This window comes from Ambystoma mexicanum, chromosome 2q (assembly GCF_040938575.1).
Source record: "Ambystoma mexicanum isolate Mex_15411 chromosome 2q, UKY_AmexF1_1, whole genome shotgun sequence".
Lineage (NCBI taxonomy): Eukaryota > Metazoa > Chordata > Amphibia > Caudata > Ambystomatidae > Ambystoma > Ambystoma mexicanum.
In genome coordinates, this window is record NC_090924.1 from 223346084 (window position 1) to 223371637 (window position 25554).

The 25554-nt window shown below is 45.3% G+C and overlaps 1 protein-coding gene across 1 annotated transcript in view; it reads right to left on the reverse strand.

The window, feature by feature from the left end:
- The window catches only part of GPR139 (G protein-coupled receptor 139), a 403399-nt gene that overhangs the window by 139793 nt on the left and 238052 nt on the right, over positions 1–25554 (reverse strand). The gene's annotated exons all lie outside the window — the stretch shown is intronic.

Here is a 25554-nt window from a genome sequence, read left to right on the forward strand (position 1 = left end):
GATCAGAGTGACAGTGGAGTGCAGAGATCCTTGACATGAAGTGGAGCACATGTGTGTGAGCCTTTCATAATTACATTCTCCCAACAATATGTGCGAGCACAAAGGTTTCCAGGGGGAGGACATGTTTCCAGGGAGATAAGGGGATAGATATCGTGGAAGAAGGAAGGCCTGGAATGGATCTGCTTAAGGAGTGTGGTGATGTGGGCTTCAAGTGAAACACACGAGTATAACAAGAAACCAGCAACCTAGCAGAGACAGCCATTCAAATGGGGGACGCCATTCCCTCCCAGTAGGGAGAGACTGCACAGCGAGAGTGGAGACGACAGCACCACCGCAAGAGAAGAGAAAATCCAAACTGTGACAAGAGTTGTGTGCAGGGGTGTTGCTACGTCTGGCAAAGATCTGAGGGTCCGTTTATGTCAGCACGCTCCTGACTCGTGGCTAGCTAGCCTTTTGGTTTAAGCCCTTGAGCTTCTATCCGGGGCTACAACCAAAATACCCGGGGCTATAGCCCCCCCAGGCCACTCCTAGTGACCCACCGATGGATAGAGACCCCATATCCACCCCCAAATCCCATAACTGATGGCTCCACGTATTGGTTGAATTGCATCATTGACCAGAGGGCACCCGACATCCCGCAGCGAGAGGGGATGAGAATGCAAACCAGAACCACACCCCAATCAGCAAGTGGGGTACAGAATAGAGAGGAGGCTGCATTAATTACCGTATGAAATGGTGCAAAGAGTTCTAACACGACCTGCTGACAGTTGCCCCTTCATTAGTCATTCGGAGAAAGGTGTCTACCAGATGAAGGTGTTCGACATCAGTATTGTGACAGTGCTGAAATCCTGATTGATATGGCCTGGGAAGATCGCAAAGTTCTAAATGGGTGTGCACATGTGGAAAGTACCATGTTAAGAAAGCCACTCCCCACCTTTTCCTGATTGGATCTTTGACTATATAGCGAGTAAGCAAGCGCACCTGCGTGTGCGCACATGTGGAAAGTACTGTGTTAAGTACCGCTTGGCCGCTCTACTCTCCGTGTGCTGTTGGAACGTTTTTGCAGCTGTGGATTCTTGGGATACATATACGTGCTGCTGCTTCAACAGAAGCCACTCCCCATCTTTTCCTGATTGGATCTTTGACTATATAGCGAGTACGCACGTGCACCCATGCACAGTACTGTGTTAAGTACCGCTTGGTCGCTTAGCCACGAGGACGGCAGGTCGGGGTCCTTTTCTGTAAGTGTTACCATCTGTGCTGCTTTTGGTGGTTTGATTCATATTATATAGAGGGAGATCTCCCGTTTCAATGTCCGGTAGGCTCAGGCTCTATTCCTTGAAAACTAACATGCCGAGTTCTAGCAATAAATCTGCTACTGTTCCCTGTACTCCACCAAAAACAGGTACGTGCACTAGTCATACATCAATTGTGCTAAAGCCCTCTCTTGCCCCGAGTAACTCACTTGGTGTTGCCGCTCTGATCGGCATTGGTATACCATATCTTTTCAGAACAACCAAATCCATAACACACCATAGGGGGATTGATGAGATGGCTCCTTTTGTATTTCATAATCTCCTGCCACGTGCCCAAAAGCCTCTCGTATCAGCCCTGCCTGAGCCACATGTAGTATCAGATACCACCATACTACATATTCCAGAAATCAGGCTGGTAGCTGTCACGAGAGAGATTCCGATTTTATCAGATCCCCATTCCTCTCCACTTCATGATGACATAGGATCAATGTATGCTAGTCAATGTGAAACACCTATATCCATTTATAGCACAAACACCATTTGCCGAGGTGGGTGCTCAGAGTCGTCAGCACATCGCTCTCAGTCTCTCTCGTATGTCCATCCCACGCCTCGGTGGCCTAGCTATAGTCAACCCTTAGGAAGTGTGAATGATCCCACTCCAATGATTGAGGTAGCTCTTTCAGCTATTAACATCACAATGCTAACTCTTTTCAAACTTTTCAAATCTTTACATACGAAAATTACCAAACCAGCACTGCAGCTTGACCAATTAGAACGATGGCTAGACCTTATGTCTATATTAGCGCCATGACTAGCAACATTACCGGTACATTGTCCGCCCTTGTTCAATGGGGACTTACCGGTCTAGTCAAACCTTTGTGGAACCGGTAAGTCCCCATTGAAAATGTCAATACCCATTCCCATTTGAGCTCCCATAGGGCTCAATCGGAAAGGGGGAAGGCGGCAATAACGGTATCGTAAATTACGGTACCATTATTGACCCCGGTATCCCTTTGCAGGTCCCGTCCTTAACGCCTGCTAAAACCAGGCGTTAAGGGAAGGACCCACAAAGGGACCTCGCAATAGGGCGCAAAGGGATTACCGGCACCGGTGTCCTTACCGGTGCCCGGTATCCCTTTGCGCCCGGGTCGTAATGACCGCCAATGTAATAACATTCTCCAAATGCTATCATCATACTTGTTCTCGTCTACTCATACGTTTGTACAGAGCTGGTTGAAGGAGGTCTATTTTGCCTTGAGCAATGCTGACATCACTATAGAAATACTAATCACAAATCCAGATAAAGCAAAAAATATGTTATATCGATGAGAATAGATTGATACTCGAACCAAATGTCTTGAATATATGTCAGTACCTGTACTTGGGCTCACCTGTGGAGGCTTGGAAAGTCTCTTCTTTGTGGGTTAAGGCTTCCCGTGTTTCTTAGAGATGGGGGTCTTGTGGAGGTAAGGACTGGTTTCCTCCGACGCCACTCTGTCGAGTAGTCAGTTGGGGGCTCAGCCCCGGGTGAAGCAATAACTCAGGAAGCACTAATTCCCAGGGTGGCTCTGAGTGACTGCAGTTCAACAATCCAGGGAGAAGACAGGATTCCCAGGGAGGATAGGAGCGGTGTGGAAACAACCGTGGAGAGTTCAAAGGATCCGGAAACCCAGGAAGGAGTGAGAGCGGTCCGAAAGCAACCGCAGCAAGTTTGAAGGATCCGGAAGCCAGGGAAGGAGTAGCAGTGGTCAGAAGGCAACCGCGGCAGGACTGCAAGGAATCGGCAGGGCCGAACACTTCAGGAAGGGTGGAGAGGAGGATGGAACCGTAGGACAGTGGTTCCGAAGGTAAGCGTACAGGAACACAGGGAATAGCATCATCCGAAGAACTCAGAAACTACAGAGCGTTGAGACCCGCCGTACCGCAGGGGTGGGGCGCTTATCAAGCTATTGAGAAAGTACCAGGAAAGTACCCCCCAGAGGGAACAATACTGAGGTTTCATGACAATATAAGCATAATTGTGAACATCTTTTCCAGCCCAAACATGTGAGAACTATGGAACAATACTTATTAAAATCTCCCTTGCCTGCTGTACGATGTGCTATATTAAGACTGTGCTTCAAGCTATGGCCTACCCGAGAGATTCAAGTAAGGCGCAAGCTCATACCCAAACAAATGAACTCAGTTGAGTCGCTTGAAAACTTAATTTCAGTTTGTCCAGTTGGTTATAGATTGACTTATTTTGGGCGTCATTGTAATTACCCAGGTTCTCTAGAGGTAGCTAACCAGTGGTCGTACATTTTATGTGCTGCTAATAGCACAATTCAAATAGCGACTGGTAACTTTTTAAATGCTCTGAAGCTAGAATCGTAGTATGAATTATCTTGTTGTTTTATCTTATAGAAAAATGTTATCTTATGGAAAAGTATGATCTTGTTAATTATGTTTTTCTTTTTTGGTTTTGTATATATATTGAAAAGTTGAAATAATGTCAGCTAAATCAATAAAAAAATAAAAAAAATGGGTTTGCTCCTGACTTTTAGACATGGCCTCCTCAACACGTTTTCCCAAAAAATTATGTCTGGCAACTGGTGCCAAAATGGTTCAGAATCGTGGTGTCCAGGGTAGGTTTTTGAATCAGCAGGATCATCAAGCACAGCCCCAGAGTGGAGAGAACATGTCTAACTTGAGACGCTTGAGAATATCATGCGAAGAGGGGTTATGGTGCCAGTATGCAGCTGCCTGTATTTTTATGCTGCCATCGAATAATAAAAGAGTGAACTGTCCTAGAGACACGAGCAGTATTGTACAGGGGAATATGCAGGACTTGATTTAAACCTATTTTAGGCCAATTATACCCCCACATAGACTGTTTATTTTGTTACAAATCACTGGGGTGTGAAGATCAGGCGAAGACCAGGCGAAGCAGAAAGGGGGTAAATACTGAAGCATTAGTGCCCGTTCCTAAGGGCTCTATTGTATGGTAGGTGACTGCTTCTCATGTTTGTGGCCCCCGTGCAGGCCCCCAGTGGGGACAAAGGCTCCTAGCACTTAATAGTGCCTGCTGGTAAGGGCTCTAATGCTATTAGAGATTTTTCGGGGGGGCAAATGGAAGTCTAAACTGGGGCTTCCCTAAGCCAGCTAGTCATTGCTTGTTTGCCCATGGCCCGGTAATCACTCATACCCCAGGAATCATTAGAATGCAGCCTTTACAGGTGGTGAGAGCCCCCATTCCAAGCTTGCCGATTGGCTAGTGTGCAGGAAACAATGAGAAGAATTAATGAGAGGTAGGGCCTGCAGGCTTGTATTGGTGGTTAGAGACTGCATTCTAGACTTTCTGAGAGCATGTTCTAGATGTCTCTATAAACAATAGGTTTTACAGAGTGTTGTTGGTTATGGACAGTGATGGGAGCCCATAAGGCAGCAAGGTCTGGGTGATAATACCATACTTTTTCTCAATGGCATTCTTCTCCTGTATTTAAGTTCAAGACTTGCAGGTACCACATGATTATCTTTTTCAGGGTGTGGTAATTTCAACTAGAAAATGTGTTTCATGTAACTAACCGTATGGAAAACTCAATATTCTACTACTCAATGCAAACGCCAAACTAAACACAACCCTACCTCAACCGCACCACAATCCGCACACACTTCCCAACACACAACACATGACCAAACATGTGGAACACACAAAGCACCCATGCACAATCATACCTCAACACTGCATGACGGCTACCAACCAAAAATGCACCAACGCTCAGTGAGCGGTTCATCCGAACTGAAGCTCCCAACAGCAAGTCAAAGCTCTCTTGCTCTTCTCCCTCTCAATCCCAAGAACAACTCCCCCCAACCCTCCTCCCATTGCAGATACACCAGAGCGCCAAGTGACCACGCATGTGGCAGCAGTGCCTGGTACAAGACCAGATAACATAACCATAAAGCAGCCCTGGGTTAATGAATAACTGACAGAGATGCCATATTTTTCAAAGGTGAGAACCACCACACAGACAATGGCCCTCATTCCGAGGTTGGTGCTAGTCATGGCGCTATTAGCCATGACTAGCACCAATACCGGTACAGCCACCGACTTGGTGGTATGGGGACTTACCGGTCTATTGCGACCTTTGCAGGACCGGTAAGTCCCCATTTAAAAAGCCATTCCCCATTCCCATTTGAGCCCCCATAGGGCTCAATGGGAAGGGGGAAGGCGTCAATTGTGGTACCGTTATTGACCCCGGTATCCCTTTGCGGGTCCCGTCCATAACGCCTGGTAAAACCAGGCGTTAAGGGAGGGACCCGCAAAGGGACCTCGGAATAGGGCGCAAAGGGATTACTGGCACCAGTGTCATTACCGGTGCCCGGGATCCCTTTGCGCCCAGGTCGAAATCACCCCCAATATGATGAGAATGACTGCATTCCCTAAGCGTTAAGCAAACAGTCCCGTATCACATCAATAAACAGTTCTTTGGGAGAGGCAAAGTTTCAAATAATGTGTTTACAAAGCAATGGCTAACAAATCCAAAGTGGGAACCCAATGTGCTAGCTAACTCTAAAGGAAGAACACCCTGTCCCCGGAGGGGGGGCCTGACCCTAGATGGCGAGTGATGCAGCGCCTATCTAATAGGGATAGATCTAGAGGGAGACTGTCTCTTATCTCAGCAATTGTATGGGGAGACCTAAGTTCGTAGGTATCTCAAATTATGGGACAAGCATAACATCTGGAAGTGAGGACCCTGCATGTGGGTATTTTCTACCTGTGTCTGGCCTTGAAAGGCAGTAGCTTACACGAATAAAGAGAAGGTGATGTAAAAGTTGTTTATCCAGTTAAGAACAAACTGGTCTGATGACGAAATGATTTCGGTGGTGACAATGATTATATCATGAATATTGACTTTGCTGTGAACTGGGTTGTTGATACACTAAAGCAGGTTATAAATGGACCAACAGTCAAAGAATGTACTATGCATTGTGGCTCGAGAGGACATATAAAAAAAAAAATGCTGCCCAGAAAAGTGTTGGTAGGGTGTGTGCTTGTGGCACAAGCAACAATTTCGCACAACAGCGGATGGCTCAGTGGACGAAGCGAAACACGTATTGACCAGAAGTAGAACAATGTCACAGGATGTTACCAACCTCCAGGACTAGAGGAAGCAGTGCTGGTGTGAGACCAGGACAAGCCTGCGGGAGAAGTGCACCTCTGACGAGGAACTGTACTCGTGTGAGACCAGGACAAGCCTGCGGGAGAAGTGCAGCTCTGACGAGGAACTGTACTGGTGTGAGACCAGGACAAGCCTGCGGGAGAAGTGCACCTCTGAGGAGGAGCTGTACTGGTGTGAGACCACGACAAGCCTGCGGGAGAAGTGCACCTCTGAGGAGGAGCTGTACTGGTGTGAGACCACGACAAGCCTGCGGGAGGAGTGCACCTCTGAGGAGGAGCTGTACTGGTGTGAGACCAGGACAAGCCTGCGGGAGAAATGCACCTCTGACGAGGAACTGTACTGGTGTGAGACCTGCGGGGGCAGTGCACCTCTGAGGACGAACTGTACTGGTGTGCGACCAGGACATGCCTATGGGAGGAGTGCACCTCTAAAGAGGAACTGCACTGCTGAGCGACCAGGACAAGCCTATGGGAGCAGTGCACATCTGAGGAGGAACTGTACTAGTGTGCGGTTGGAGAAGTGCACCTCTGAGGAGGAATTTTACTGGTGTGAGACCAGAAAAAGCCTGTGGGAGCAGTGCACATCTGAGGAGGAACTGTACTAGTGTGCAGTTGGAGCAGTGCACCTCTGAGGAGGAGCTGTACTGGTGTGCAACCAGGACAAACCTGTGATTGGAGTGCTCCTTTAAGGAGGAACTGTAATAGTGTGCAGTTGGAGCAGTGCACCTCTGAGGAGGAGTTGTACTAGCATGTGACCAGGACAAACCTGTGGGAGCAGTGCAACTCTAATAGGAACTCTACCGATGTGTGACCAGGACACGCCTATGGGAGCACTGCACATCTGAGGAGGAACTGTACCAGTGTTTGGTTGGAGCAGTGCACCTCTGAAGAAGGAACTTTACTGGTGTGTCACCAGGAAAGGCCTGTGGGAGCAGTGCATATCTGAGCGGGAAATGTACTGGTGTGCGACCAGGACACGCCTATGGGAGGAGTGCAGATCTGAGGAGGAACTGTACTAGTGTGCAGTTGAAGCTGTGCACCTCCCGAGGAGGAACTGCACTGCTGTGCGACCAGGACGAGCCTATGGGAGCAGCGCACATCTGAGGAGGAACTGTACTAGTGTCCGGTTGGAGCAGTGCACCTCTTAGGAGGAACTTTACTGGTGTGAGACCAGGAAAGGCCTCTGGGAGCAGTGCACGTCTGAGGAGGAACTGTACTGTTGTGCGACCAGGACACGCCTATGGGAGGAGTGCACCTCTGAGGAGGAACTGTACTGGTGTGCGACCAGGACATGCCTGTGGGAGGAGTGCACCTCTGAGGAGGAACTGTACTAGTGTTCGGTTGGAGCAGTGCACCTCTTAGGAGGAACTTTACTGGTGTGAGACCAGGAAAGGCCTCTGGGAGCAGTGCACGTCTGAGGAGGAACTGTACTGTTGTGCGACCAGGACACGTCTATGGGAGGATTGCACCTCTGAGGAGAATTGTACTGTTGTGCGACCAGGACACACCTATGGAAGGAGTGCACCTCTGAGGAGGAACTTACTGCTGTGCAACCAGGACACACCTATGGAAGGAGTGCACCTCTGAGGAGGAACTTACTGCTGTGCGACCAGGACATGCCTATGGGAGCAGTGCACATCTGAGGAGGAACTGTACTGCTCTGCGACCAGGACACACCTATGGAAGGAGTGCACCTCTGAGGAGGAACTTACTGCTGTGAGACCAGGAGACGCCTATGGGGGGAGTGCACCTCTGAGGAGGAACTGTACTGTTGTGCGACCAGACACGCCTATGGAAGGAGTGCACCTCTGAGGAGGAACTGTACTAGTGTGCAGTTGGAGCAGTGCACCTCTGAGGAGGAGCTGTACTGCTGTGTGACCAGGAGACGCCTATGGGAGCAGCGCACCTCTGAGGAGGAACTGTACTGGTGTGAGACCAGGACACTCCTGTTAAAGCAGTGCACCTCTGAGGAGAAACTGCCCTAGAGGGCAACCAATCACCAACCTTTCCATCATGTCACTGCATTTCGCGGCACTAATAAATGCCAAAAGGGTGACGTGGACTTTTACTCATTGAGACCACGGGCCCCTAACCCCGCAACCACTACAGGCAGACGGTATATTTAGGCTGACACCCTCTGTTGATAGGAAGACATCTGAATAAAAGGGGGCGCATACCGATTAGGGACAAAAGCAAAGATATGCAGAAAAATGCATTTGAGACAGGAAAATGGCTGATTTGAAACAGACCTGTCCCACTTAAAACAACAATACCATGTCCCGTTACTCTGTCAGTGTGACAGGCCCCTCTGGCTGCAGCCTAGAACTATGTTTAGTCATGTAAAACAGCCATTGCCAAAGAGGGGGCGGGGGGAATGCATCTTTAACCCTTGCCATATCTAGAAACGCATTATTATCATTGACTTTGAGGTAATCTCCGAAATATGCATAAGGCGTCATGGGTTAGCATGACCTTCTCTGGCGTATGCACTGTTACCTCGCACGAAAAAAGCAATTGTTAATGCTAATTCTACCCAACACGTAGACTGCAGACTTCAGACGGTTATGGCAACGTTAACACCCCAGTTCATCAAAGCCGTCAAACCTGTGGTGAGTGGAAACACCAATTGCCTACACCACAATTTCCCGAAACTTGAAACAATAAAGTTTGTATTTACATTAATTGAGCAAATGGATTTCAGCAATGAGGCTACAAAGATGCCAGAGACAAAGAAGAGCACCAGCTATTGCTGAAGACCGAGCAGCCGCAGACCAAAAGCCACTGAATGGACATATGTATAGGTATATATATGGGTAAATGTATATTTATATGTATACATATACTGAAAGCTATGGGTAATCTTCCACAAACCTTACAAAAAACAGAAAAAAGCTTCATTGGAAAACATGTTATGGTTGCTGTGCACATTGACTTGTTCCAGTGGTGTCTAGCAATGCAACACCATCTAACCCGACCATGACCAGCTCATAATGTCACACCTGGCGTCAGAGATGTGCTCACAAACATATCATCAATGGATTGAAAATGTAATGTGAATATGTGTGATTATTTACAGATGACCTTATATCTATCTATATGTGCCCATGGCCAGTCGTCACTTTTCCCAGGCCATGCCATGGGCACATTGAGCCTACCTGTAGTGGCCAGTGATTGTGGTGCCCACAACATGACCTTAGGCCATGCATCGGGCACACTGCCCCACCAGAACTTGCCTGTTGATCATGGACCTCCAAACCAAAGTTACTCCGCAGGGTTCCTGTGCCTTGCAGGGAATTCTAAAGCCACTCCACTGGGACCATTACTTCATTCCTCGCAAAGAGGCTTGATTTCTGTGGACTCTGAGCATTTTTGTTCCAGCGGATAGGGGAGGTTTCTAAACACTGTAAAAATCACCCCATAAACATGACAGCCTGCATTGCGGATAGCGGATGTACCCAAGTCTGCATGGCGATCATTGTGGAGTCATCGGATGCAAGGGGGGAATGTCACAGGGTCCCTGAATCCAACCGGTTTCCTGTGTCTTTCATCACTGCATGCAGTGAGTCATGGAGCCCAAACAGATGTGTTCGCATTCCGGCTCTCCCACCCTGTTTCTGCAGGCTCAGGAAAATGGGCCGAAGAGCATGTGTGTGCATCCTGAAAAGGTCAATCTTCTTCTAGGCCAATCAGGACTTGGATGTGTGTCTGGAGATGGATTTCAGTGAGAATCCAGTGCAAAGACAACAACACAGTTGGTGGCAAGTGAGCTTCTCTGTGCCTTCAAGATGTGACAGCAACCCCGAATTGTGCAACCTAGTCAGAATGTATTTTATTTATTTACTTAATTGTTTTGTTATAATGCATGAGTTCTGTTCCTAAGCCGATCCAGGATTTGAACCTCTGTTGCTCTGCCTGGTCCTGCTTCCAAGACCAGTGCGTTGCCCCTGTGCTATCCTGCGTTCGCTCCGTTCAGAAAAACATTTGCATAGTAAATCGTGGGCAGTATTAGCTGCTGCACCGCTGCACTGATTTGATTCATCAGGATGCACGTTTTAATTTGCAAAGGAGGGGAGGTTGTTGAGATGAAGCTCTATTCACGCTCCAGGTGGGCTGTGAGGTCACAGTTGAACATGTGGAAATGTGCACATGTGACTCCAGTGAGATGATGCCACTTGCCGCCAGTGTGGTTGACCAAGCTTGGGCGAGAGAAGGACAGGAGTTTGGGATTCAGACCTTTTCACCTCCATTTCTCTTTGGCGTTTTCCCAGGCAAACCTCGGTGCGGTGAGCGGTAGCGCTGGTTCTCCTATTTCAGATCCCTGTAGCCTTGGAAACATCACACGCAGATTTTCATTCTGTCCAAGTCTGTGGTCTACGATGGAGGGTCTTGCAATGAATTTTCACTCATCACTTTTTAAAAAATCAATATTCCAATGTACAGAAAATGACGCACGGACACACAGTCGGCTCAACCAGCGCAATATACTCATTTCAATACCAGCTTAAAAGGAACAACATACATGAAGTGGGATCAATAAGGAATTCTCGAGTCAATTTGGGATCATCTGGGGCTGAAGTAGAGAGCCCTGCAAGACCCCAAGGGCACTGAATCCCATTTATTTTTTAATTTCTATTTTTATTTTATTGTGCAATTAGTTTAATTCATTTAAAACTTTAAGCATATTTCATATCAAAATTATCTAGAAAAACATTATCAAATTATATTTTATTATAACACCTCCATTCCATATAAAATTCTTTTTAAATACAACAAAGATCCTATCGTCATAGCTCACTACATCTCCAAACACTTTCACTAATTACATCTTATCACACAAATATACGATTAGCAATTCAGACTTTTTTTTGGACCATGGCACTTATACTTTAGACTTACTAGTCACTCTCGGCCCGAGACCTTGTCAATTTCCTGAGTTGTGACAAAAGAAAAGACCTGGAGGAAGCAACAACAACCAGGATGATGCCTCTTCACAAGGACGCCTGTAGCAGGTGGCCAGCAACACACTTGACATATCATTTTGGCAGTTGCATAATGCCAGACTTCTTAAACATGACTTAAAAAGAACAGCGTCTTGGGTCACAATCTGATCTTCAAGTGTCTTCTTAAAAGTAAGGAGCTTTCTCATTGTTTATTTGAAATCATATTTCTCAGAATTGACAAGGAACATTTTTCACTAGTCATTTTAAGTAGTACTTTTTTAAAATATTGACTGCATACCAAGATCAGAGCAAGGGATATTCCATGAGAATTGCCCAGCCCTTTTGGTGCTTCCGCAGGAAACTTAAAATCGAGTAGTATATTCTCATGAACTTGGAGGAATCCAAATCAGACTGCACCAAAATATCCACAGGGTATCTGCATCTAGCAAGGCAAAGCAACATGACACAATCAGGGGGCTGCTGGAGTCGATGATCAGTCCCTGGTACAACCAGCAGGGGGCATGTGTTTTGAAGGACAGATAGCAGTTGGACCATTCTGGGGGCAATGTTCAAAACGCTATTTGGTATTTTTGGGTGCCTCCAATGCAGGAATCAGTAAGGGTGCAGTAATAAGAGATCCCAAATCCCCTTTGAGTGACACAAGACTCTTATTTAAGGAAAGTATCATCGCTCACTCACCTCCCAGCCATGTTATAATCTTCTTTTATTAATTTGTGAAAAACCAAAAAAAAAGTCCGTGGGCGCCCCTCTTTGAGAACAAACACGGCTAAATGACCTGTTCTTTGGGAAGGTAACCACCCAAGAGTCCGCATCCACACTTTAGCTCACTGAACCTTTCACAGAAGGGAAATATCCATTTGCATATCAGTCTTTGTCCCGCCCACAGGGGCAGTCCAGCACCGAAATGCTATGGCAATTCTCTTCTGAACAGGAGAACCAACAGCAACCCCAGACACGTGTTTCAGCCTTGTTGGGCCTCATCAGTGAGGTGGAGCTGTGCCTCTCTGAGCACAGTGAGCAAGGGGTCGACGTCTAGATGACCCTAGGAAACTTAGGGTGACTAAACCTAAGTCCCTTATCAATAAAAAAAAAAGTCCATAGGCACCCCTCTTTGAGAAGGAACACAGCTAAATGATCTGTTCTTTGCGAAGGTACCCACTCAAAGAAGAGGTCATTTAGCCGTGTTTGTTAAGGGACTTAGGTTTAGTCACCCTAAGTTTCATAGGGTCATCCAGACAGGAACCCCTTGCTCACTGTACTCAGAGAGGCACAGCTCCACCTCACTTCTCAATGCTACAAACACTATTTCCACCTCCCTTTTGTTGAAGGAAACCATGGCATGCTCAAAAACTGAATACATTTACCTATCTATCCACTGGCTTTTCGAAAAGGATTGGATACCACTATGAATGCTTAAAAGGTGCAGCATTGAGTAAGACTAATGCTCCTGTGTAATTGGCATATTTGGACGATACTGTTGCGTTTGATAAAGTAAACAGAAAAGTGTGTGGCTGAAATTACATCAGTGGGCCATTCCATGAGGTATACTGAAATTACGTATTTTCTTACACTCGGATATGGTGGTAAGCATCAGAGGTATTTATTAGAAGCTGGCTCAAAAAGCGATGTCATTTGGCTCTCTACTTGCTCAACCTATACAGGGCAGATTGGGCACTAATACCATCACGGGACTTGCTCATGGTGATGGCCTCCTCCTAGCACTGCAATGGCCCCTGATTGCATTGAAGGGAGTATCAATGATTTATAAGTACACGTAAAACAACAGTGCTGAGGTTCACGAAACAAAAGCCCACGGCGTCCAATTTCATTTAGTATATTGAAAAATTACATAATAACGTTTTACAATCTGTAATTCCAAATTGGATATGGTACTGTATGAACCATGAATAAAATGTTACATCTCGATATGAGCCTGAAAAAATTCAACAGAGAATATGTTTTTTTTTTTTGAAAGCCTTTGTTTTTGGCTTGCAAGCAACATATTCTTCCAACACTTCTATGATGCATAATCACATCACTTATATGTAGATTGGCTTGTTAAACTTGAAGGTCGCATTTGAGATCATTACTGGGCCTGCCACGATGCCTCCCAGTGCAAGCAATTACACAAGAATTAGGGCTGATGTCAATGTCTAATTGTGCCTTCGTTGAGAACATTACTTTTTATTTCAAGATAATCTATGCAGAAAGGAACACATTTTTTTATGTTGTTCGAGAAGTGTCTATTTCAGGTTTGTGTCCTGTGATTTCTGGCTTCGTAGAAGGTTGCCAACAGTTTCCGAGGTTGATTTATTTGACATCCTGGCATATGCCTTATTTTGCGGATCCTCTCTATGAGATGGGTGGTAGTACTACCCATAGCTAGCTGGAATTTCTCACATCTCAAAATATGTACTATACGTTCCAGGTTTCTGTAGTTTACAACCACGTTTTCATGACAGCCACATCAGCTGAAATGCAAACAAAATGTGTGTTGTCAACCCACAGCAATGGCACATTTAAGGAAACAGATATTTAAGGAATTTGTGTGTAATGATTAAATGTTAGCTTCTGATGAACGTGGGTCTCACGTAATATAAGTCAAAGAAATTGCACTATGTTTTGCGTTGGCACTTTATTGTGAAAGATTTTTCAAACTTCTAATTCCTGTATAATTGATGTAATTTGCCATATGTATTGTATCTTTAATTGTAGTAATTATTGATTGTTTTTCTTACATCAGTAATCAAATGAATGTAATTAGCTTGGAAAAGATTTGCTATAAACCATAACCTAATAATAAATACAAATAATGAATAAGTCATGTACATGTGAACAACAAGAGAATGTCCTCCTTCAGTATAGAGTAGTAGACTCCAAGTATTGACTCAGTTCTTTGTCCATATCTTTAAATACTTCCCATAATTAATCCTTCATTTCCCTGGCTGGGGGGCTCCTATATACTGAGGTGAAGCACACACATTAAGGCCCCCATCTAGTAACTCATTGCCACGTTTTACCTCACCCAGAAAAGAGGAATGGCTTTGATTAAATTCCTGTTTGGAGGAGTTAGGTCCCTAAACGCTCCCAGCACCAGGGACCTGTTTTACAGCCTCATTTTCCACCAGCAAGTGGCAGAGACTGGAATATCAGCGCCTCTAGACTTCCTGTCTAAGAAACTAAGTGCAAAGCCATAAGGCCCAGTCGGAACCTAGTCCTGTGATGTCATCACCATGTGCCGCTCCTGAAGGAGAAGACCATTAGCCTTTGGCAACTTTATCCTAGGTAGGGCCTTCTTTCCCTTGACAGGGTTATTAAGATCATTTACATTCCAAGACATCATTCTAGTATAATCATCCACCAGCTATTTCTTACACCCGATTATCATAACTAGTATCATTCTCCACATTTGAGGGCAAACTCTCAAGAAATAGAAACAGAAGCAATCTGTTCCCCAAACCCACATGCTGGAGTGAGGTGCCCAGCAGTGTTGATGGAACTAGCCAGAGTTCCGCTGTTCATTGGCCCACAACCCGAAAAATGGCGGACACATTGTAAATAGCCAGCCTCTTCCTTCAGCGTTACACACTTAATACTTGTGATGCACATAGACGAAAAGGGGTAGACCAAAGGGAAGGCATAACATCATTCAGAAATAAAGGTTGCTAACATATATAAAAACATAGAAAGTAGTGTTCCTAAACTATGACAATGAACATAGATGTTCCCACACTTCCGGACTCCCAAAGAATATTAAATAAGCAATAATACCAGTGAGCTCCAATGTAGACATATAAACAAGTAGTAGCCCTAGACAGAAGATGAATAGCCAGGATCATCCTCATGGCCCATAAGGGAATGGAAGGATTTTTCTGAAAGCCATGCAAAACAAAAGAGAAGAAAGGAGGGCGAGAGGGAGCAAGCAGGAATAAACAGGAGTCATGTAATTGTGTGTGTCAAATGTAAGTGTTGTGCCAGCTCACAGAGCAATGACACGTCAAAGGAAGAACGACGGTTGCTCAGGTTATTTATAGTAGACTTAACATCTCTCTAATCTTTGGGCCACCCACACAATAGAGGAAAGTGGGGGATTTAAATGCAATCATCTAGTCTATTAATATTGTCCATGCCAAAGGGAAAACCTACAGAAAAGTAAGCAATGCTAAACCACAACAGCTGCTTTGTTAGCTAGAATTAGGCGCATCACAGGGTCAGGGGATCACTCTGGAGATAAGGCAAAGTCCTGGGCCTAGCCATGTGTGCCCTCATGATCCCCGCCCACCTGGACGGTAGGCAACAAGTTCCGGTTTGTCACGGCAGAGTCTCGGGGACCGCTGTGTGTATTCTTGGACATCAATGCAAAGATCTCCCAGAGTGAGCACCCTTTGCCTCTTTGAGACCCCAGCTGCGAACCAGTATTTCTGCCAGAAGTGTGCAGGGGCTGTGCATCCTTGGAAAATATTTCCTCACTGAGAGGTTTACAGCCCCATGGTTAGTGCCCCCACACCAGCACTGTATGGCCATCTTAAAAATAAATCATACCCTATGAGTCAAAAGTAAAGGGTTGGGGCATAAAGGAGAAACAGGGAGCAACAGAGGGTGGGCCCTCCAACAGAATGGGACTGAGCCAATAATCACTTAATCCCTCAACCATAGCCACATTCAAGAACATACCATATCTGGCATAAAACAAATGTCCAGACAATGACTCCTATTGTTCAGGACAAACATTTAGGTTATGCAATACTTTCCTTCTTTTCTCCTGACCCCCTAAGGAATGTGCTGGTCTATGGGTTCCTGGTCCAAGTCTGTCATGAAAACCTCATCTTACAAGTGGTCAGAAAAAGTGTGTACTTGGCCATACACAATAAGCTTAAGAATAGCAGGGTAGACCACAAAATAAGTCAGATGTTTTTGTGCAGCTTATTTCTTGGCCTTCAAAGAAAACGTCTTGTTCTTATCAATGTCTTTGCTGATGTCATTAAAGAGTGCAAGCTAGGTCTTATTCTCTCCACACAAATGTTCTGGCCCTTTTGACTAAAATTGTTATCTTTTACAGAAAGTCATAACAATTTAACAATTGACTGCCTGGTTCTCTGCCTCCCCACAGGCTTTGGCCCAGATGACCCATGAGACCTTCAATTCTCCAGTAGTTTGCCTTTTTTTTCGAAGGCAAAGCAGCTTTGTAATGGTTTTCTAGAGAACATCTGTGGGGTTGCCTTTTACTGCCCCCACTGGAAAACCTGAAATGTACACATTATTTCTCCAAAGTACTTTTCCATTCCTGAAATTGTAGCACTTAATTTCTCAACCTGGTTGTTGAGGACTTATATTAGGCTCTCCAATTTATTTAAGCAATCCTCCTAATTAGAGACCATCTCCTCTAAGAGTTCAGTTTTTTTGGCTAACCAGACTTGTTCCTCGTCATTTTCTATTATGGCCAGTTTAATAGCTGCACTATCAGGAGTCACCTGCTGCAACATGGACAGGGGCGTATCATGTCTGTTCTTGACTGTAAGGCCATCACCTCTGGTTTGGCCCTTTTGGCAAGTTGTGTCTCTATGGAATTTGAGGTGGCCAATACAACGACGGGCTTGGATAGAGAAAGAGTTGATCTCAAAGGTTTTCAGCATCTCTTAAGGAAAACATGCAGGAACTCGGTCCTGGCTGCTGTCTTTGTTTCGGACATTTCTAGAATGATCTGTTAAGACTTTGTGACCTCACATTGCCAGATTGCATTTTACTAATACCCTGGACTATGGATATCATTTTGGAGGACTATATGGCTTTTTCACCAATACTTCTTAATCTATATTTATTGGTTCCCTTTTCCAAGTCTCTTTTATAGCACATGGTTGGGGAGAGTTGGTGAAAAACTAGAGGATGTTGGAGCATCACTTAGCAGCTACCGCCCCACCCCCTTTGCTATTAATATTGCGATATTTGGCATTGTCGATGGTTTCCAGATCAAAACCTATGAATGTTATGTAGCCCTGATGTTTATGCCCTGGCCCGAGAGTGTGAACATTCCTTTATTCCAAGCCAGGGAAGGACCACTTACCACCTCCATCCCTGCCTGCAGACAAGCTGAAAGTGGAGTGCACTAGGCAACTTACACATCAAAAACAGATGTTGAATCCTCCCTGACTTCCTTCCTTACTGTTGACCCCATTCACTACAACACAGACACCAATGTGGATTGCCTTTTAGTGTAGTTTATTTCAGGCATAACACTATATTAAAGAAAAGCTATCACTTGAATCAACATAGTGTTACCATTATCTATCCTGGAGAGACTTGTGTCTATGGGAATCTGCTCCGCCAGCCCATCCTCTCTGAACGTGGTCATGATGAGACCCCTTGGGCAGCACTGATTACGCTGGCACCGTCCTCTGTGAACGAGGGTCCTGGATAGGGCACAGGCAGGGTGGTTCCTTTCCAAAGGCCTCCTTTGGCAGGCCACCACTTCTCCTCCCCGCCTCATACCAGGGTATCACCTATTCCCTCCCAAGTAACACGCCTTCTATAGAAACACCGAAATACCCATCCCTACTTAACAAACACATCCATACTATAAATATATAAATAAACGTATACTCATCACTAAACGCCCAATTGCAAACATTTCCGATGAAGACAATTGACACTTTGTACAATATATACAGGCTGTGATTGCTGTAGTCAGGCAACACCCAGGGCCCTTCACAGAACCTTTTTTCCAGTTCATTACTGGTGGATGTAATGGGTTGAGACCAGCCCCTATTCCTGCCCCCAAGGGTTGTAGTACCCCTCGAACTGTTTCTTTCAATGTGATGCCTCATTCACCATGTGGGTCTCCTCATTTACCACCATGCAACCTGTGCCTCCAAAATGTTCCACTGTGGCCCCATACCCAAGGGCTGCTGCAGTAATCACATCCACATGGCAAGTGACACCTCACTGGTGTACCTGGATGTGCCAACTGCTCCAGAGGGGTGCCGCATTCACAGCTGCCATGGCCCACAGCATGTTTGTATCTTCACAGCAGCCCCATGACCTGAGTTGCTGCCACACTCACAGCTGTGGTAAGCAGGCACAGATCTCCTAAGGTGGTCCACCTTTGGGGACACCACATTCACCACTGTTCTCTTTTGGGCCAACCAGGTACTCTTGGGATATTTGGCACTAGGGCCAAACTTGTCTTTCCCATCTGCCCCAGTATTTCACACTTCCATAGCCCAGGCATCCCTAACAGGGATGTTCGTTCTTGCCAAAGGTAACAACTGGCTGTCTTTTGCTGTTTTACTCCAGCGATGGTTCACCAAATACATTGGCTAGCCCGCTTAGTAGTCTTAGGGAGTTAGGGGAGGTGCCTTCTTCCGCCCTGTGGCACCCTCACTTCTCTCACAACCGCTAGTACCTGATCCTTCAATTTACTGGTCTCTTCACATGTTCTCCTCCCACCACGTCACTGTCCCACCGATCTCTCACTCTTTCTTCTTTTCTTATCCTGTTCTTACTTTTGCTCGTACCTCCAACTACCCCTCTCTCTCCGGTATCTGCTCTTCCCTGGGGGGGGAAAGGATGTAGTCCTCCTAGCATGGCCACAGTTGGGCCAGGATCCCAAGTTAAGTCTGCCTTTTGGTTTCATTTGGCTTAATACCAAATCCACACTGTTTGCATCTGTGCCACCGTGTGTCATCTTGATGCAATGAAATATAGTGTATTACATAATATTGCATAAGAAGACATGAGAACACATATGAATTGCTGCACTCAAATTGGTCAGTTATTTACTGGATGTAGTAACAGATGAATTCATGCATCATAAGTATCCATCCATATTTGTATATGTTACTTTTTTGTCTTGGATGCAGTATTTTTATCTTTGCCCATACAAGGGCCTTTTGCAAGATCAGCCTCTATTGAGTTAATTCAACACTTCCTCAATATTCTTAATGGGACATCACTGGGTGCTGAACATATTCATGTGATAGCATGTGTTCTTGTCTGATACCCCCACCTTAGCATTCATGTTTACTATGCGACTCAACTGCTTCTTGAAGTGAGCGATTTCTAAATAGATGTTTCATCCTTAAAGTAGAAAACTGCAACAGTAGTTGGCATTTCCATTTTCAATCGCGTCAATGCTGGAAATGTGGTGTTTCAAGTCCTATGGGCCAACAGACACATTTTGCTGACCCGGCCAAGATAAGTATAACTACATTGCTTAATATAGAATGCAGCGTTTTACGATGTTTTTACGTGTCAGCTACTGCCATTGCTCAGACCAATCAAAACCAGTAAACCATTCAAGCCATTTTCCGTTCATTATCTTTAAATCCACTTACCCATTTTTTTTATCATATATTCATATTCTGTGGAGTTGCTTTTTTTTATAGGCACAGTGCATTAACCTTCACAGTCTCGACAAAATATTTGAATGGTATTTTGCATCATTTGAATTGGGAACAAGTGAGTGTGAGTAATGGATGAGGTGTGGATAGAAGAAGAAAGGGTTTGGGTGTGTGTTGACCGAATTGTTTTTTATCGCGGCAAACTGACCGCAACCCCTGCTCTACAGGGTGGTTTTTTTGCAATATATGCGACCAAATTGCCCCGAAGGCCAAATCACCCATGCAAAATTCAATGAAATTGGTCATTAGGTCAATTGTTTTAGGTCAAATAGGCTAATACCATTTGGTATGCAGTGTTTTGGGTATGATGTTGTATGGCAGCATTATTCAAATAAGATGGTCTTGACAGCCATTTAGAAGTGCAGAAGGTTGGCTAATAGGGTGATAGGAAATATGGTCCATAGCCAGGGGGTTTTCAGTCAGAAAAGTCTCTCGGCCTCATCACGAGTTGGGCAGTAGCCCTTAAAGGAGGCAGTAACAGTGTTACTACTGCATTTAAGGGTCCACCCAATCACGAGTCTGGCATGCTTGGGGTAAACACACTGGGAAAATGCCATTTTTTGGCACAGTTAGCACTGGTGGTATTAATGTGCGATAATTGCGGCAAAAATTCCCCATTGGGGAATGGGGAGTAACGGTTAGCGCACAACCCGTGATCCGCCAGTAATAACGCTGGACGGGTGGGCGCTAATGCAAATAAAGTTGGGCGGTGTTCCAGCCGAGATTCTGCCCAACTCATGATGAGCCCTCTGTCTTCTCAGAGTTTGTGCTTATAGTATACTATATCGAGGGGGTCTTCTATTGATTCAGGCAAACATTTGTGTTAGCAAAGTTTGTGTTGGTTGTACTTTGGGGTTAGTTCATGTGTCCTTTTGTAGACCCGGCATAGAACATCCTTAATGCAGTGGGATCCAGTTGAGGCACTTTGTGAAGGTCATCTGTGTTTGAATCGTCTTCAGAATCAAGCTGACTCTGAATGGCAACATTTTAAATGGTCTATAGCGCCGTATTAGGAAGGCCAGGCTGAAAGCATAGAGGGCATTTTTATAGTCCAGGTGGGAATTGGTCAGTGCGGCTATTAACATAGGACTCAGTCTATGGAAGTGTTTGCCTCTAGATAGTTAGACGATAATGTTTTTCTCAACCTTGCTTACTTGATTATTAAGGCTCATGTCCACATCCCAGACGAAGCAGAGGATGCAGGATGTCTTTTGGATGGGTACAACTTCTACAAAATAGGTCAGGTGTACATTTTTGTGAGATAATTGTTAGGTCCTAGAACTAAGATCTCAGAGTTTCTTTCATTGATATCAAGAATTTTAGAAGTCATCAAATACCTGATTCTTTTACAGCCTATGGAGTTGGTGGAAACATTAATATGTTTGTTGTATAGCTGTAGATGAATCTGTGTGCCATTGGCATATACATGAAAGTAATGTTACTGATCTTTGAACAGGTCCACTGATGGCATGAAGTTAATGTATACAAGGTGGGTAAATATGGACAGTGAAGTAAGATGCTGTAGGAGTCTGCTCAGGGGGGAAATTAGGCCTCCAAGGATCCAACTCTGTTCCCACTATTAAAGGAACAATGTGAGTGGCAATGAAGTAAGAAATATGCTGAAAATGCTTTTAATTCCCTTTAGGAGGTTCAGGGTGAGTGAGAGATACTTGGGATGAGTTCAGGCTCACTTTAGCAATGATTCAGAGATGGTGATTAAGAGGCAAACAAATTTTTAGCAAGGAAAGAAATGACTGCTGATGGTTACACATGGCTGGATTTTTAACCAAATCGCAAATCGCGGTAAAATTCGTGGGTGCGTGAATCGTGATTACGGCAAAAGCATAAGGAGTAGGTTCTAGGTTCGTTGGGAAGCTGAGATTATAAGCTTTCAGAGGAAAGTTAAATTTCATTCCTAGCCCAAGCGGTTCCAGAGATACGGATGATTAAATAAAGGTAGTTTTTCGGATTTAAAGTAAACTCAAAATGACAGGTGACAGCTTGCAGCTGCAGAATTGACAGGTGACAGTTTTGCAGCTTTACAAAATGACAAGTGACAACTTCTAGGAGGCAGTTCTGGTTAGATTAAAATAGTTTGGATTAGATTATTTTAAACTAAGAGCTTATTTCTGCCCCAATCTGACCTGAGTACTCACAATATATTTTGGAAGGACTGGACCTCGTCACAGATCTGATCAATCAGGCTAGCGGCACTTCACAGCGATCTGGTCTCTGGGTCTGCGGTTCTGCACGGTCTGGTCTGGTCTGGCACTGGTCTGGTCTGTCTGGATACAGCGGTCTCTGCACGGCTCCTGGATCTCTGCACTGGTCCTGGCAAAAGTTCTTGGCAAGGGACTCAAGCAGCTCGCCCGGCTGTGAGTAGCTTGCAATGATTTGAGGCCTGCTGCAGAGAACTCAGCTTGTGGTTTTCGGCCTCTGATTTAGGTTCTAAAGTATAAGTTCTAGGTTCTGGAGTATGTAGCTGGAGTCAGTCTGGAACTGGTATCTTCTGGATGTTGTGTGGTCCGGCAAAACGCTCCGCAGCAACTGGATTTGAATCTCTCTACCTGTCCCAGCAGTCTCTTTTTATGTGTTTTGAAAATGGGTGTGTGCCTGGGCCTAGCTAAGCCTGCCCCTCTCTACTTGTCATTGGCCCAATTCTCCCCTCTCCCATGATTGGGGGAAGGAAATGTGAGTCAGAGTGATGCTGTAGGTTTTATGGGTCAGAGGATCCTCCCCTGGTCAGTTTGCCCACAAATCTATATTTGATTCAAATACATCCTTCCCAGATATACAATTTTTTGAAATTACATGTGAACATTATATATTCCTTATGGTCCATGCTTGGCCGCCTCTGATCTTCCTGGGGGCTTGCATTAAAAAATGACAACATTTTGCGCTTTTTAACTGGTTTTGCAATATCGCACATTTACCCAAATTTACATACATGTGCGCAAGGAGTATGGACATTAATTGATGAAGTGTCAGATTTTTAACATGCAGACATTTGGAGTGAGACCCTATTTTCCGCTAGCAACCCCCCAGAATACACCACAGGGTCCTAACGCATCTCAAAATGTTCACGGAAAAATCACAAAAATAATGATATTACTTATATAATTCTGACAAGTCCGCACTTTGAGTTATCTATCTTTTTAAAATGATGCCCTGGTCAAAAAGGGGTGTGGCATCACAGGGTGAAATAACTGGTTTATCCACTTCCCCCAAGCTCAGCTGCTAGCAGAGGCACTGCCCCTCCCAGTTTCCCCTAAGAGGAAGCCACTTTACGGCCCCCCAATATAACATTTGCCTGAGTCCAGGACAGGCCTTTGTTCAACTCCCTGTAGACCCCAGCTGCTCCACCCCTAATCTAGACAACAGGGCCATGTGACCTCAGGATGCAGCCAGGCCTGGCAGCCAGGCCTGGGAACACAGCTGTTGATCCAGTATCAACTCCTGTCGGGGGTAGTTGTCAGGCAGAATTCAGTTTCATTAAGCCAGGTTTCAGCTAAATGTCACTTTGGGTTCCCAGTTTGAATCAAACTTACAATTTTTACACATGCAGCTAGAATGCTGATTCTAAGTTCAAAACTATGACATTTCAACAGTGACAAACTATATGACACTCAAAAGTAGGTCACTCATTTATTCTAAACATTTCGATTTTAGTGTCTTTCAGTTCATTTTAGCACTCAGCCAGTCTTGTTATCAACATTATTTTGGTCTCTTCATCTTCCCAGATTTTGTAGGCACACAAAACTTCATTCTGCCAGATGTCTGCTGGTGTTCAGTGAGATTTTTGGATGTGTTGCAATGTTAGAAAAGAGGCATTTTGAGCTGGCATTCAGAGAAACCAAAAGTAATTTTAAAGCGTTTTTTTTTTAACAGGCGCTGCTGTTTTACCTTTGGCACCCATTCCACTCATGGCACCCTGGCCCATCATGCTTGCACTGGTGGGTGGCAAGTTAGGCAACCATTTTGGTGTGCGCACAAACTGTGTGGTTCTCCTGGATTCCCATGTCCAGAGAGGTAGATGAAGGAATCGCGAAGACTATCTCCACCATGATGGAGCAAGGCATCCTAGTGATGTTAGAATCACCTTGCAACACGGTGAAATATCCAGTCAAGAAATCAAAGGGAGGGTTGTGGCGTTTGATCCAGGATTTACGAGCATTGAATGACATAGTCGAAGCCGAGTTCCCTCTAGACCCGAACCCCTCCACAATTTTGTGCAACTTACCCACTGAGGCAAAATATTTCACGGTGATCGATTTAAAAAATGAATTTTTCTCAATTCCATTGCACCGTGACTCACAAGACCTGACGTCATTTACTGTCAGACAAATGCGCCTGAAAAGTACGAGGTTGCCACAGGGGTACTGTGAGGCTCCATCCATTTTCAACAGAGTCCTACAGATGGACCTAAACAACATTGCGGTGGACGGTGTTGTCTTGCAGTATGTAGATGACATTCTGATCTGCAGCACCACTGAAGAGCAATGCAGGCTCGATTCTGTCCAGCTATTGACTATACTGGCTGAGAAGGAGTACAAGGTTGACAAGGAAAAGTTGCAGTACTGCCAACGGGAGGTGTTGTACATTGGTCAACTGATCTCACATGAGGGGAAGAAGGTAACCCCAGAAAGGGCTGAAGCTATCATGAACACGGCCAAGCCACGCACGATAAAACAAATGCAAAGCTTCTTAGGACTGTGCAATTATGTCCGAGCACGTGTCTTTGACTACAGCTCGTATACAAAGCCCTTGCTACAGGCCCTTAAAAAGGCCCAGGCAACACAAGAAGAAATTGAGTGGAATGAAGAAATGGAGAAGAGGTTTACAGAACTCAAGTGGGCAATTTGTAAGGTCCCAGTTCTCTGGATTCCTAATTATGCGGAGGAATTCTATCAGTTCTCTCATACTGATGGTAATTTGATGACGGCAGTGCTCGCACAACAAACCTTGTTGGGGTACAAGCCCCTAGCATATTACAGCGGGAGTGTGGACCCGGTCATGAAGGGCCACTTCCTTTGCAAGCAAAATCGAGCTGCTGCCGCGTTTGCCATCGAGAAGGCGTCATCCATTGTGATGGGGTGCTCCATGACATTATATGTTGAGCACTCACTGTTCGCCATTCTAAAGAAGCCAAAGGGCACACTGACTTCTCAGAGAGCATCGGCCTAAGAGGTGATTATCTCTAATTCATCGATCAAAATAGTGCGGTGTAAAACTGTGAACCCTGCTACGTTCAAAGCTGAGCCAGTCACTGAGGAAGAACCTGTACACGACTGTGCGAACTATGAGGAATTCTATGATGAAATCCCCAGGGTAAAGGAAAATGCCCTGGCATGTGGAGAGATTGTCTTTATTGACGGGTCTTCAAGAATTGACCAAGAAGATGGACAAAGGTATACAGGCGTGGCCGTAATCAAGCACATAATGAATGGAGAGTTCCAAGTACTTGTCAGTGCACGAATCCCATCTCATTATTCGGCACAGGCTGCAGAGCTAGTGGCATTGATACTCGCAATTGAGAATCATGCAGACCAGGAAGTAACAGTGTACAGTGACTCCGCCTATGTGACGTCCACAGTGCACGCAGGACTAGTGCGCTGGAAAAGGAGGGGCTACCTCCGAGCAGACGGCATGCCAGTGCAGCACGCAGCCTTATTGGACAGGCTGATAAAAGCACTACAGCTCCAAGTGGGCATAGTGGTCGTAAAATGCGCCGCTCATACCAAGGGGGCAGATTTCGTGTCACATGGAAATAATGAAGCGGACAC